At 44.1% G+C, this 15,651-nt stretch overlaps 1 long non-coding RNA gene across 1 annotated transcript; it reads right to left on the bottom strand.

Moving 5' to 3' along the window:
- Positions 1 to 5,581: 5,581 nt before the first annotated feature.
- Positions 5,582 to 13,337, bottom strand: LOC124708841. Its single transcript, XR_007005351.1, has 9 exons — positions 12,752 to 13,337; positions 11,040 to 11,101; positions 10,560 to 10,663; positions 10,413 to 10,463; positions 10,261 to 10,326; positions 7,787 to 7,903; positions 6,800 to 6,947; positions 6,068 to 6,153; positions 5,582 to 5,978 (listed from the first exon to the last, which is right to left on the bottom strand). It is a non-coding gene; the product is annotated as an uncharacterized LOC124708841 (long non-coding RNA).
- Positions 13,338 to 15,651: the final 2,314 nt, after the last annotated feature.

The following is a 15,651-nucleotide window of genomic DNA, read 5'->3' as shown; positions in this document are numbered from 1 at the left end:
TTACACCTCGAAGATTTCCAAAGCCTACGAGATTAGATCTCGTTGTTGGTGTAGACGATCGTCCCCGTGCCGCAATCCGGCAAAGCACTTCCGTACTCGGTCGCGCGTACGGTGTCGATGAAGCTCCTTCCTCTCCCGTTCCAGCGGGCAGCGGAGGTGTGGTAGATCTCCACGGAATCCTAGCAGCACGACGGCGTGGTGGTGGTGGTGGAGAAGAATTACTGCAGGGCTTCACCTAAGCCTGCGCAGTATATGGAGGAGGAAGAGAGGGGGCGGCCAGGGTTTCTTAGATGGTGTGCCTTGGCCGGCCACCCCCTCCCCTCTTTATATAGGTGGGGGGTCGGCCCCTAGGGCCCACCCATCCCTTTGGCTGGCCATGGGGAGGGGCAAACTCCTCCCCCAAGTCTTCCCCCTTATCTCCTAATTTAAACGCTTTATTTTAGGAAATAGATCTTATCTCTAATTTTAAACCATTTAAACTAGAGATAGATCTTATCTCTAAGGGGGGGCCGACCTGGGCCCACATGTCATGGTGGGCAGGACCCACTATGCCATGTGGCGCCTATGTGGCCTCTCTCGGGGTGGTGGGCCCACTGGTGGCCCTCTAGAACCTTCTAGAAGCTCCGGTCAAAACACCGGACTTTTTCCCGAACCCCGGAAATTGACTTCCCATATATGAATCTTATTCTCCGGACAATTCCGGACCTCCTCGTGATGTCCTCGGATCCCATCCGAGACTCCGAACAAAAACTTCGGACTCCAACTCATATTACGAATCTACTTATGCGACATCGAACCTTAAGCGCGTCACCCTACGGTTCGCGAACTATGCAGACATGGTCGAGACTCCTCTCCGAGCAATAACCAATAGCGGGATCTGGAGATCCATAATGGCTCCCACATATCCAACGATGACTTAGTGATCGATTGAACCGTTTACATACGATGCCGATTCCCTTTGTCTCGCGATATATTACTTGTCCGAGGTTCGATCATCGGTATCTCCATACCTTGTTCAACCTCGTTACCGACAAGTACTCTTTACTCGTATCGTGGTATGTCATCTCTTATGATCCAATCATATGCTTGCAAGCTAATCAGACGATATTCCACCGAGAGGGCCCAGAGTATATCTATCCGTCATCAGGATGGACAAATCCCACTATAGATCCATATGCCTCAACTCACACTTTTCGAATACTTAATCCCATCTTTATAACCACCCATTTACGCAATGGCGTTTGATGTAATCAAAGTACCCTTCCGGTGTAAGTGATTTACATGATCTCATGGTCGAAGGACTTAGACAACTATGTATCGAAAGCTTATAGCAAATTGAACTTAATGACTTGATCTTATGCTACGCTCATTTGGGTGTGTGTCCATTATATCATTCACCTAATGACATAACCTTGTTATTAATAACATCCAATGTTCATGATCACGAAACCATGATCATCCATTAATCAACAAGCTAGTTATACAAGAGGCTTACTAGGGACTCCTTGTTGTTTACATAACACACATGTATCAATGTTTCGTTTAATACAATTATAGCATGGGATGTAAACATTTATCATGAACACTAAGATATAACAATACTAATTTATTATTGCCTCTTGGACATATCTCCAACATATAGGGGATGCACCGAAATTGCCTACCGATGAACCAGAGTTACATACCCTGCATCGAAAATGCCTACCAGTGCATTGAAGTCGTCCCACGTTGCACCGAAGTTGCGCAACGCAGCTCCGAAGTTGCCTAGCGTTGCACCGTTGTACCGAAATTGCCTAATGATGCTCCGAAGTTGCCTAATGATGCTCCAAAGTTGTGTAACGTTGAACCCAAGTTGCCTAATGATGCAAAAGAGAGACGGCACACACTAAGTGGAGGTCCCACGTTAGAAAAGTGTTTTCGGTAATTTCCCAATAATATTGTTTTGTTCCCTAAAATGACATAATAGTTGCTAAAAATGCTTGTTTCTTGCCTGGCGTAGTTTGTTGCCTAAAAATCGCATATCAGTGCCAATTTTGTTGCCTAAAATCATATAATAATTTGTTGGCTAAAATATATCAAATTTGTTGCTTAAAATCACATAATAATTTGTTGGCTAAAAACATCTTGTAATTTGCTCTACCTTCATAGGTATCAAAGTTGCTCATTCGCGCATCAAAGTTGCTTTGTTAGACACTAAAATTACGTTGCGAATATAGCTTTTTCAGCATAAAAGTTGCTCCGTCGCACACCAAAATTGCGCCGCTGAGCACAAAAGTTGCTCTGTCCGGCACCAAATTACCATGGTAGACACAAATGTAGCTTTGTCAGGCACAAAAAATTGGGTCGGTGGGCACAAAAGTTGCTCAGTCGGAGACCAAATTACCCTGCCACAAACGTAGCTTTGTCAGGCACAAAATTGCTATGTTGGACCCAAAATTGCGCCGCTGAGCACCAAAGTTGCCCCGCCAGGTTCTAAAGTTGCTCTATCGTGTACCAGTGTATCAAAGTTGGTCAATTGGACACGAAAAATTGCACTGCTAGCCACCAAAGTTACTCCGTCGGGTACCAAAGTTGTCCTTTCGGCATCAAAATTGCTCTTTCGGATACCAAAGTTGCGCTGCCCGACACGAACGTAGCTTTGTCAGACAGAACTTCTCCGTCGAACACCAAAATTGCACCGTCAGGCACCAAAGTTGCTCCGATCGTGTACCAAAGTTACTCCAACGAGTACCAAATTTGCTATGTGGGACACCAAAATTGCGCTTCTAGCTTTCTCAGGCACAAAAGTTGCTCTACTGGACACCAAAATTGCACCGCCAGTACCAAAGTTGCGCCACCAGGCACGAACGTAGCTTTATCAGACACCAATGTTCTTCTGTCGGGCACTAAAATTCCGCTGCTAGGCACCAAAGTTGGTCCGTCTGGTACGAAATTTGTTCCTTCCGACACCAAAGTTGCTTCGTCTCGTACCAAAGTTATTCATTTCGGCACCAAAGTTGCTCTGCGGGACAACAAAATTGCGCCACCAGGCACGAACGTAGCTTTGCTAGGCACTAAAGTTGCTCTTTCTGGTTTCAAACTTGCTATGTTAAACACCAAAATTGCTTGTAGGATCCAAAGTTGCAGTGTTGTTACAAAATGTGCTTTCACAAGTGCATGCCACCGACCTCCAGTCTCCTCCTCCTCGAGCCTCCGGCGTTGATGTTGAGCATGTGGTCGAAGCATCGGCCCCAAAGAGGCTGCAACTAGTAGGAAATGGAAGTATCAAGCTCGTTAATAGCTTTATGCAGCCATGTTAACCCCATCCACTAAACACACAATCTCTAAAAAGACGTAGCCTAACTGAACCAGTGAAGTCAGAGCATATTCATCTACCAAGACACTCCTGGTTTTCTGAATTCAGAATAGGGACGCAACTGTGCAGCGGCAATGCACCGGCCTCCAGCCCCGAAAAAAATCCCCTTTTCATTTCCTTTCTTTTCATTGATCAGCAAGCTACACGGTGGATCTCGCGAGATGGAGTGACTACTCTCTTCCACCGTACATCTTGCCATCTTCTCGAGGCTATTGCACTGCCTCACCTCCATCAATGAAAGGTCACATCAGTAGTCCCTCCATCAGCGGCCGCGCACGCCCTGCCCAGCTCGCCCGCCGCCGCCGCGAGGTCCTCTGCTCCACCGCCGTGTCGCGGCCTTCCCTGCTCGGCAACGAAGCCCCTACGCACGCCCCGCTCCGGCTTGACCGACTATGCCGCGTCCTTGCCCTGCTCTGGCGGCCGCCGGGAACCTGCGTGGCGGTGAATCGGAAGGGGAAACGGTGGTGCTGGTTTTCTAGGTAGGGACGAACGTCGCGTTGGGTTGGTCGGCCGGCACAGGGAGCCGGGGCGCGTGAGCTGGGCTGGTCCGCCGGCGAAGGGAGTGGAGGCAAGCGGATGAGGTTTTACTTTTCCTTCTCGCGTATTTTTCTTGTCGTTTGCTGCGTGCGCTCGACCTGTCTATCGGACACGCGGCCTCCCGCTAGACACGTCCTTTTTTTTTCCTTGCAGGAGATACACTCGGAATATATTCTATCTAGGCGTCGTATCTTATGAATCTAGCCAATTTGTGTATCCGTGCATCCGTGTGATTTGGGCCGAACGATTAAAATCATGTGTCTCACTTCCAATCAGAAGGAAATTTACAGTTACACGCCCGCTTTCGAGTAACTATGTCTTCTTTTTTGCGAAAACCCCCTCCACGAGACTGTAGCCGCCGTGTATCAGATAATCAGATCTAAGGGCTTGCTTTGATGGCGACCAAGGGCGACCAGACCACGACGGCAAGGCGCGCTCGGCGACAGTCCTCCTCAAGTTCTTCCACGCGCGACTTCCAAGACGGCGCCTCCTTTTACACGCTCTACAAGACCCTCCGCTGGCTTAGGGAGTTGGAGAGCCTCAACATCACCACCCGTGACGGCAAGCTGTTGCCACATGAGTCGATGGGCGCCACTGACATGGAGGGCAGCAAGGCGAGATTTAGTTGCTGGAGGGTGGGCACCATGAATCAATATGTGCCGAGCTCGGCTTCAGGCCCGGCGTCCCTCCTTGGGTGATGAAGGTAGGGACCTCAAATTATGCCCCAAGTTGCTTCAATACGTGTGCTATTTAACTGAATATATGTAGCTTGTGATGCTACTTGCTATCTAGCTCGTGTTGCTGGCTCCAAGAGGAATTAATAGAGGCTGGAGTTTCGTAACTGTGTGCAGAATGGTTCTACTTCTAAAGGTTGCGAGCGCAAGCGGCAGCACGGTGGTCTGAAAATGTGAAGTCCAACTGATCCCTGCAGGCACTAAAAATAAGCTGACAATCAAAATTCCATCAGCTAACCAAATCGTGCATCTTGCTTGAAACAAAAATTCTAGCTGTGAGAGGCAAAAACCAGGGCAGACAGATGATTGTGATGTTGGTCTGGAGATGGTGTGTGCTAGTTCAGTTCTGGAATATTTTTCTGGCAGTGAGGAAGCCAAGGCAATTGATTGTAGGATGGTTTACAATAGATTGGTGTACTGTTTTACTTCTCTCTAGATGGTTTACAACTTCTCTGGCTTGGCAAATAATCTAGTGATTCTTTAGTCCAACTGTGCTTCAACGGTGTCAACAATCCGGAAAAGGGCCTCAATGTCTCTAGATAATGTACCAATTACATAGAGCATGGGTGATGTATGCTGCTATGGCTGAAATTATCCTCGTTCTTGTGTACTGTATGTATCTAGTACTTGTAGAATAGCCTTCTCAGTAGCTAGTCGATTCCATTTTCTCTTTGTTAGGTGTGTGTGCAGCTTGTTGGTTTACATTGTGAATGTAATCCTTGATTTTAAAAAAAGGATTGTAAGTTGTTATGAATGGAAATAACAGACTTTTCTGTATTTTGCAATGTAGTCTGGCATGAACTTACTAGAGTCAGGCCATAGTTGTGCCTACACAGTAACGTATTTGTGTGCCATATGTCAGACATATGCAGCAGATTCAGTTATGAGTATCAAATAAGTGTTGCTGAATGAACAATTTATGAAGGGATATGATAGAGCATCTATTAAGAATGGAGAACAACTGAAAGATATATAGGTTCCATCATCCAGGAGATCACTTTTGCAAACCGTTTGGCAGCAGTACAGAGATTGCATCAATGCTGCTGATGCAAAATTCATTTGTAACTCAACTAACAGAGAAGAAAGCTAAAATTCGCTCCATTACAACTAAGACAAACACTTGGATGAAATAAAAATTTCTGATGGATTACATGAAGTCTTGTTTAACACTCGGACAAATAAAAATTTCGAAACCATAACATGGAGTCTTGATTAACATCAACTAAAATAGTGCTACTAGTAAGCCATGGTTGTTCTTGCAAGTGATGCAGCTTTCATGAATCATGATGGACCACCTGTATGCATGTCTTGCACATTCAATTCTCTTCACATTCAGGTGTAAAACTTGAACACTTCAAGGTAAACAATGAATTAGTAAGAACAATTATGTGTAACTTAGCAAACTGAATACAGCCATGATCAGTGGAAGAAATTAACTTACAGAGAGAGGAACACTTGTTTTGTTTACGGGTGTGCTAAATCTTCCATCGTTCAACTGCATTAGCAAACTATTGGTAGATTGCATTGCTGCACAAAGCCACAAACATGTACATAATAAGGCTTTGAAAGGAGAAGCACTCATGTGTACTGTTGGTTAACCCATGCACACAATGGAGACAATGAACACTGGCACAAGAGGTTTTGTGCTGTGTAAACAAACAACTTTGCTCCTTATTTTCTATTTATTCAACGATTACAAGACTAACTGAAAACGAAAACTCAGGCTACAGCTAAGATGTGACTGCTGCCATCCCAACACTCATCGCCTGCCACCCTACATCACTAGCATGACCGTTTGAGTACAATGCCATTCCACGATCTGATCAGGGCTTTGATCTATTCTAACAACCTAGGACCAAGTAGAGTAAACAGTTTAACTCAAGATAATACTAATTGTTGAAACTGACAGACTGAACAGCTAACAAAATCTACTGACGAAGCTAATGTTTTCTGAAGATTCTTAAACATCAGCTGGTTAACTGACATACAGTACACATAATTCATTCTTTGGCTATCCACATCGATCGAGTCTGCATGATGAATGTTTGGTGTTGTGTGTTCGTATCAAGCTAGTTAACTTTTGATAATCCCTACGTGAGGCACCTAAGCAGCACTAGGAGATCGCTCGGTGCTGTTCATCACAAGAAAACAAAGCCAATGTGGGCGTACATACCTCACTATGAATGTCACCGCGGCTGCCACAGGCGATCCGGCTGAATCCAACTTTGTCGACCAGGATCCTATCCCGTCGAAGTGTAGGGCAATGGCGAGATCTCCGTTGCTAGCTCCGGGTCGCCGCCATAGTGATCGAAAATCTACATCTGCAGTTGAGATCGGAGGAAGGAACGTCACTACTACACGGTAGGGATTTAGGGGCAGTTTGCCCTGGGGCACTTTTCATAGTGCCCCTAAATACACCCTTTTAGAGGCACTTTGCCAAAATGCCTCTAATGCCCTACTTATTGGGGCAGTTTTGAGAAGTGCCCCAATAGCTATACACCTATTGGGGCAGTTTAGAGAAATGCCCCAATAGCCATATACCTATTGGGGCAGTTTTGAGAAGTACCCTAATTGCTATATACCTATTGGGGCAGTTTTGAGAAGTGCCCCAATTGGTATACACCTATTGGGGCAGTTTGACAAGTGTCCCAATTGGTATACACCTATTGGGGCAGTTTGACAAGTGCCCCAATTGGTATACACATATTGGGGCAGTTTGACAAGTGCCCCAGTTAGTACCTATGAAATGATCAAGTCACATTTTGTCTACAGTAGCAACAAACAAATTTAGTAGATGGAAACAACAACAAATTCAAGTGCTCAGTTAAAAAATAATACGATTGTCTACTAAACAACAACAAATTCAACATCTCCCACTTCTATATCATAAGCCCTAATTAAAGATTTCCAGTAAGGACCACAAATGTATGTCCTCAACCTATCCTTTCTCAGGAACAAATCATATTTGCGAAAGTTGGGTGTCCTGTCAACTAGCCAATTCTTCGTGAACTTGTTCAACCTCTCTCTAAATGAGCAATGTACATTCTGTAGGTAAACAAATAGTGTTCAGTTATAAATAATATGATTGGCTACTGTATCATAATGAATGCAAACCACATTATCCAGTTTCAACATGTCTATTAATTCATTAAATTCTTACCACACCATGTAGGAATCCAGGAATGACGACAACATTGAAACTTGTTGTTTTCCTCTCTGCACGGCCACAATTTTCAGAAGGTTGCACACAGCCAACACAAGTCATTTCGGCCATCACCTACAAACAAATAGAATTGGAGAGATTCAGGAGATGATGTAAAAAAATTTACAATGTCTGTTTAGCCAGGTAATTATTTTATGCATGGACATGTCTGTTTACAGTATGTCGTCCTACTCCAACCGGATTGTATAATGGAGAGCTATGGTATGGTTCAACGATCAACGGGTGGTGTCCTGGGCCAACTTCACCCGTTCGGGACTAGCTTCCTCCACGCCGTCGGATCCATCTCCGACAGCCACGAGGTGGTTTATGTAATCTAACTTTGTGCTGTGTCGTTAACATGCGAAAATAATATGATATGCTCATGTATGATATGATACTAGGAAAGAGAGGCGCGGCGGCACGCCGTGCCCATGTGGTGAGTCTGAACTCTAAAGGCTGTCCATAATTCGCATGTTTCTGTTGCTTGGTAGATGTACGGAGGGGACATTTTCTTATGAGAGCAAACAGAGAAAGAACAGAGGCTGAGGCAATGTTGATGCAGTCCACTCCTTAACTTTTATTCAGTATGTTGATGCAGTCCACTCCTTAACTTTTATTCAGTTTGTTTGATCTAATGACCTGAACATTGTGGGTAGCTAACATAACTGAAGTTCCATTCTTATAACTGTATTTTAGAGGACAAAGGCCGTGTTCGATAAGCTCGCTTGAAGAAAGATCTGTATGTTATTGAGGTTGATCGGCTAAGTGCGGTCAATATTCATGGGCCTCGCGTGAGGTTTCACTGTTCTTCTCCTGCTTGCCAAAAGGGCTCTGTTTGTGTTCTGCCTGCTATGTTGATTTGTCCGTCTCGTTCACCCTCTTAGTTGGAGTACTGGTGCTGGTAATTCTACTGAGCTAGCTTTAACTGTATCAGGTGACTCTGGATGTTCCTTTTTTAGAGCTATGTCTCGAACTGATGACTTCTCACTATCAACTACGCGGTCCGTAAGGCAAAACGCTGTGACATACAAAAACTTGGTAGACAACGGAGAGTGAACTCAAAATTGTGTCTGCCAACGCTTAAACCTGGGTTCGACTCAGAAATTTTGGTGCCAGGAATGGGTGCCAAAAAACAGTTAGTACCAGAATGGCATGTCTGCCTCTAAATGAGTAATAAGAGCAGTAAAAGTGCATTGCAGGGTGCGAGCAACTTAGCTTTACCTGAGATCCTTTGTATGCTTTAGAGGTATTTGCCCAGGAATTACCTCTAACATGATCTGACTTTTAGGAAATTTCCTAATTTGCATGATCAGAAATGAAACCGATTACAGCATTGTGCTTCCGCCTAGGAGGTTCAGATCCTCATACATAGCGCTATATTGCATTACATTGCACAAGGTTGATTACTTGGATTCATATTGTAACATAATAGCTGAAGTACTAATATGTAGTGAAAGCATCAAAGTTCTATCTACGTACAAAATACGTGCAAGGTTTGGTCACGAAGGGACATTTGTGCATGAAGCCAGGATTCCTCAGCACATGTACATGGATGGAGAAGGAATTGCATAGCTGTTTGATGGGATCAAGAGGTCCCCGATCAACTGCTACATCAAACTACTGTGGAAACTGATGTGTCTCAGGTGCCGACAGTCAATCTACAGTCTGCATATAAGGGCTAAAGAATTGCAAGCAAAGAGGTTTTGCTCAGCTGAAACTTGCAATGTTCAAAGGTCAAACATGTGGATACTGGATAGTAATAATGAGATGAGCACAACGCCATAAAAGCAAGAGAGCACATTTCATGTCTATTAGTTAGTCCGAACCTAGCAGGTCACATCCCTATATGAATGCAATCTCAATAAAAAACACCCAAGTACATACATCATCAAATTCAGTTTGCATATTTGTACCACAAACATAATTGCAATGCAACAAAAGAGAATCAAAACAAACTATTTATTCTTCTCTCAAACCTGTAAAGAAAATACTATCAGCATGGTAACAGAAGGATTTTACGCTATGAACACCAGTTATCAATCCTTCTATGCATTTTTCTTTGAGATGTGTCCAGAACAATAGATATTTATTTTTCTGGATGCCATTGCACTTTAAATTTCTGTGCTAAGATGATGATATACCATCACAGTGGGGCCAGAAGTGAAATAGTCCTCCCCACTTGGACCATCTAGTGTTCAGATGATTAAATTGTCGGCTTACATGAATTTCATACATAGTGTTCAAGGGTTCGGAGGTGAAAGGCATAACTGGAAGTTTATACTTCACATAATAAGAAGCAATCTAGTGAAGACTCATGTTCCTAAATTCTAAGAGAACCATACTTTGGATGTCAGGGAAAATACACCTAGTGCAAGAAACACAGGTGAACTGAAGTTACTAAATAGTTTCAATTGAGGAAAATTAACACTTACACATAACATCAATTATTCTTTTGCATGATCAACGTTAAATGACTCGGCCTTTGCATCAAGAGATTCCTGAAAATATAGATGTGTTGTTGTGCTATCTATCATTTCTGTAAGAGATTCCTTTACATGGATATAAGAGATGCAGTGCAGCATACTTGAGGTAATTCATCAGAAATAGTTCATTCAGAAAGTTTGCCATCATCCACCTGGAAGTCATAAGACAGAACTAAAACTCATGTCAAGGTTCATCAAATCAAACAAATTTTGGTGCTCACGCTGTATTCAATTCCCCGAAGAATTACCAGGCAAAGAAGGCACACAAATCAGAAATATTTAGCCAATTGTAGTAGAGGTCGACGACCTGCAGCCGGCTCATCAGTAAGTGATTTACAACACTTCTCTCAACCTGGAGAAAAAAAGGAAATATCTTGCATCATTAATCTGGTATGCCAATAGATCGTAGTTTCAGTATTAGCCAAACTTAGCAAATCAAATTAAAGATAACATGGTTGAAAGCTGCTGAAACAAACATACCATGCGATAAATTATACTGAATATTACTGGAAGGGAACCGGAAAGTTATTCAAAAAACAGAAATTATGATATTTGTACTATGTTTTAAATAACAATCAAGGATGCCCATAATTGGTACATTTCTTCAGGAGAATTTGAATGCAGCAGATTAAATGCGGAACCTTTTCCATTAACAGAACCAAATTCCTGGGGCATCTTCATCCAAATTCAGGGTCAGGACGGAATAGCAAATAGGCTATGACACTTACAGTAGCAATTTCTGCTGCTTCTAACATCAACACTCACCATCATAGCATTCATCTCCAGTTCTCTGAGTTATGAGCAGAATTTAAGTTAGAACAGAAAATAAATTTCACACAAAGAAACATACTTACTGATATGAAACTGAATCAAATTTAAGAAAATCCTATTTACATGGATGTACAAATGGATTGATGCTATGTAGGAGAGTATATCAAAATTTTCCATTTGGAGCACCACAAAGATTACATATATACCTTTAGGTCACAAAAATTTTAAGCTTCCGGAAATTTTCTACCAGCCAAAATCACCCAAAGCATTTATATGTTACATTATTTGTATGAAATAGCCCACTAATATATTGGTAGACAACCCGCAGACGGAGACGACATGGAAAGTCGGTCGAGGTAGAGACGTGGAGGATTGGGATTTTTTTTCAAAGCGGTGAGGATTGGGATTTTTTTTCAACCGGTAGTAATGGAGAAGCTAGGAACGGGCAACCGGATGTTACCAGAATCAGTCCACAGGAGGCGACACACGAAACCATGAGTAACCGGCAAAAAAAAACTAAGACCACCGGGAGGCTGCCGGTTACTACGGGATTAGCACGTAAAGAAAAAAAAGGCAACGAAAATCAAACGTGCACTGTAGACGGTCGCATCTACAGTGAAAATGGCACATCTACGGTTTAAAAAGCTGATGTGGCATAGCTATGGTTTCAGCATATCCCTATAAACTTGATATAGGTAATAATGCTCATGTATGATATGATATGCTCATGTATGATGATATGATATGATATGCTCATGTATGATATGCATACCCAAGGAGGAAGTTTTTTTTGCATGTTGACATATATATAGCAATTTCTGGTGTTTACGATATGTTCAATAACCAACAAAAAGGTTCAACACAGAGATCTCCTCGGTCATCACTAGACATTACCACCTTGTCACTACGTCTTGGAATGAGAGCCTACAATAATAAATCGACTTGTCACATTGCCATATCGATTATCAATTATAATATTAAAACTAACTTGAATTTACATATAAGTTTAGTTATGCCTTTTGCTAAAATGCATAGCCAGTGTCCCAAAGAGCCGGCCGGGACCACTCTCCAAAATCTTAAATAAAGAATAGATCAACATACTGTTTTCCTGAAGGAAACAACTAACGGGTACAGCTGGACTTTATTTTCAAAGCCAACACCAAATATCAACTCAGCAAAATCTGCAGTGAGTTTTAGTTATTTAGGGGTAGAAGAACCAGTTGTTCGGAATTGTTTCCTGGTCTTTTTACATGGCGGTTCAGAACACCCAATGTGCACAAAAGAAAATTGCATAACATTTTAGAGACCGGTCCATTTAAAACAAAATCTAGACCTCATCTTCTGGAAACCTTGGTGGCAAGGTTGTTGAAAAGCCTAGGCACAACATAGATGCCTACATGAAGCAATATGATTTTATGTCGCAGCTGTTGTTTATCAGGTAGCTGCGGCTTGCTCCAGCATACCAAGTATAGACCTGTGGCTGCAACTGCAAACCACAGACAGGTACACCCAACAACCCCCCAATCCAAGTAAGCAGGACCAGAGCAGTGAAGAATAAGAAACCACACAACAGAACTAGTGCAATCAAGATTGAGGCATCAAATGAAGAAGGTCAAATTATGATCAGGAACTAAAGCAAAAATAGTATGAAGATAAAAAAATCATTTACCAGGCAATTTTTACATCGTACGAGATTAAATTTCTTCAGTATCTGAATCTCCCGCTGTAGCCGATAGGAGATTCCATCGATGTCAAGCAATTCCTGTCTCAGAGATACTGGCACGGGCAGTCTGCTTCCAATATGAAACGATAACATATCTAGTTTTTTCACATAGTCACCCATGCTTGGTTTTGTGATTATCTGTCTCCACAGATCTGCCATGAAAGAAAGCTCACGTCATACATAGAGTAAGCCTTAATCAGAACTGAACATACTAAGAAATGGAAAGAATATTATTTGGTCAAAAATAAATGAACATAGAACAACATGGAGACCGTTTTTACTACATGATGATTATGACCAAGAAGTGAATATGAATCGTGCATATTGCAAGCCTGGGGCCAAAATGATAAAAGAGCCACCAATGCCATCTTTGAATTATAAGCAGCATGGTACGGTCTCCGCCATTCATCTTTCTTCCTCACTTTCGACAAGGATTTAGGGGATGCAAACCAAAGATCGTCATCATCTGCCATGGTGGTATCCTTGACTGGATGACATAATGCACCAAATTCATTCAAAGAATGAGAACCACCTGAAAATGCATTGGCTCTTTACTCACATAATTTGAGATAAACTCCCCTATCCCTAGTATACTTGAATCCCCTGCAGCCGCGCGCTCTGCACCACACTCACTTGCTGCCGCTGCCGCACCAGCCAGATCTCTCGCGGCTGGCGATGGCACCCGCGCCGGCCGAGTGCGCATAGAGGCAAGGAGTTGACAGGGAGCATGCGGAGGAAGCCGGAGCGGTATCAATAGCGGCCGGTGACGGCCGAATCGGCAGGGGGAGGGCGTGTACTCGCGGTCGAGGACAAAAGAGAGAGGGCGTGAGGATCAAACCGAGAAGGGGAGATCGATAGAAGAGTACATGGGAGAGGCGGCTCCAGCGAGCGGCTGCGCCAGAGACGGCTGGCGACCGGCCGGAGAAGGGCTGCGGCGGCTTCGCGAGGAGAAGGGGAGCGAACAGAGTCGGTGGCTGAGCGTGAGAGAAACGAGAGAAGGAGAGGGAATGGGGGTGTTGGGTCGTGTCGGTGGCCCATTTGGCTCTAGTGGGCCAGCCCACGAGGCCCAACCCAAACCTCTCTCTCATTTTCTCTCCCTGAATCGCTCAGCCTCTCCTCGCACGCACGCGCGCTCCCTTTTTCGCGATCCCCTTCCCCACTGCGACGCCAGCCGCCGCCCCGGCCGGTACCTGGCGCATCCGCCGCCGCCGTAGACCGGTGAAACTCTGCTGCCTCCTCTCTGCCACTTTCCTCGCCGCACGATGTATGCTCGTTCCCGCACGCGCGGCTACACGAAACCCTAGCCTCGCAGCTCGGGCTCACCGGCGCTGCTCCGGCCGCCTCCCGCTGATACCGCCGCCGCGCCCCGGCGTGATGCCCCCATGGATCTCTCCGCTGGATCGACGCCTCCGCGCCACCCTACAACACCCAAGCGCGCGTGCCCGCGAAACCCTAGCTGTGGGTCTCGGGCTCGCAACACGATGCCCGCGCCCGCGCCTCCACTACTCCCCTTCGTCGACCACGTGATTCCCTGCCTCCCTAGTCGACGACTACCACCTGTTGTTGTCGCCTGGGTGGCCGGGGCCCCTCCCCACCGTGGTGCGGTGGTGGTAGGCTGCAGCTTCCCTCCCCTCTTCTTCAGCGACCTCGATGGCTTCCTCCACTGCTACAATTACCACTGTGAGCTATTTCTTCTCCCTTCCATGAGAATAGGAAATTTACTCGAGATATCCATGTTGATCTGCTCAAGTTGCAGCATATAAAATTTTGCTCTTTGTGCTACTGGTAGATTATTTTGCTAATACTACTATTGGCACCATGGGATGCAGTGCCTAACCTACTGATGCTACTTTAAGTACCTTGGTAGTTTGTGAAAGCATCTAGCTAGCTACAGAATTACAGCGATGGTTAGGATGTGAATCATACCTTGACATATGGTGGGTTTTCTTGCAAGAGCAAGCAGTTTTGGGGATTGCTTTCGTTTTCCTTTTTTTATTTGTCGCCAAGCATAGATTTTATCCTTTATAACCGCAATAACCTAAGGGTTAACCCATTTTACACATTCCCATAAAATGGTTCCATAAGTTAGAGTCTAAAAGGAAAATGGTTAACCAAATCCCATCGTTATCTTCATGCTCATTTTTCAGTGCATTATTTTATTTCCTTCCCTTCATGGAAGCGTCGACCAGCTAAACATACACTCAACCCGTTGCATTTGTTTCAGGAGAATGCTGCATGATATTCGACGCCAAAAACAAGCGCTTGACAACACCTGAAAGGTGATTCCCCACATCTTTTCTCTGTCTGCATGGTCATAGGCTCAGAGAAGGCTAGACCATAATTAATTGTAGGAGCCTAATTTTTTTTTGTAGGAGTCTGATGTATGTAGGCTTGTTGCGTTTCTCATGACTCTGTATTGGCAAAGTTATAGGAGCCTATATTTTTTTTTTGCATCATGTACAGATACGAGGTTAAGAATGGTGAAGATGTATGTTCCTTGTGTAGGTCAGGATCTCCTCTTGTGTGGCCATAAGGGCCACCAAGAGACCAGAGAATGTCGGAAAAATGATTGTGGTAATTAATCGTACAATCAAGTTGTTGAGTAGTTTCGAGCTAGAATTCTTGTTTTGAAACATTCAATGACGGTCGGTATGGTGACATTGCAGGTGATATTCCCGTGCTTTGGCAAGAGGTACGTGTCATTGGTGATGTTCCATTCCATCCAGAAGTGCGAAAAGATGCAGGCTGAGGCATGAACTTATGAATTATTTAGGTTCTTTTCTGAAATAAAAAAATGAGGCATGAAACGCTTGCTTTTAGTTGATATTGATATTGGTTGCATGGAA

This window comes from Lolium rigidum, chromosome 4, assembly GCF_022539505.1.
Source record: "Lolium rigidum isolate FL_2022 chromosome 4, APGP_CSIRO_Lrig_0.1, whole genome shotgun sequence".
In the NCBI taxonomy this organism is placed as follows: Eukaryota; Viridiplantae; Streptophyta; class Magnoliopsida; order Poales; family Poaceae; genus Lolium; species Lolium rigidum.
Note: the sequence above shows the minus strand (reverse complement) of the source record. Positions and strands in the feature narration are given on the sequence as shown.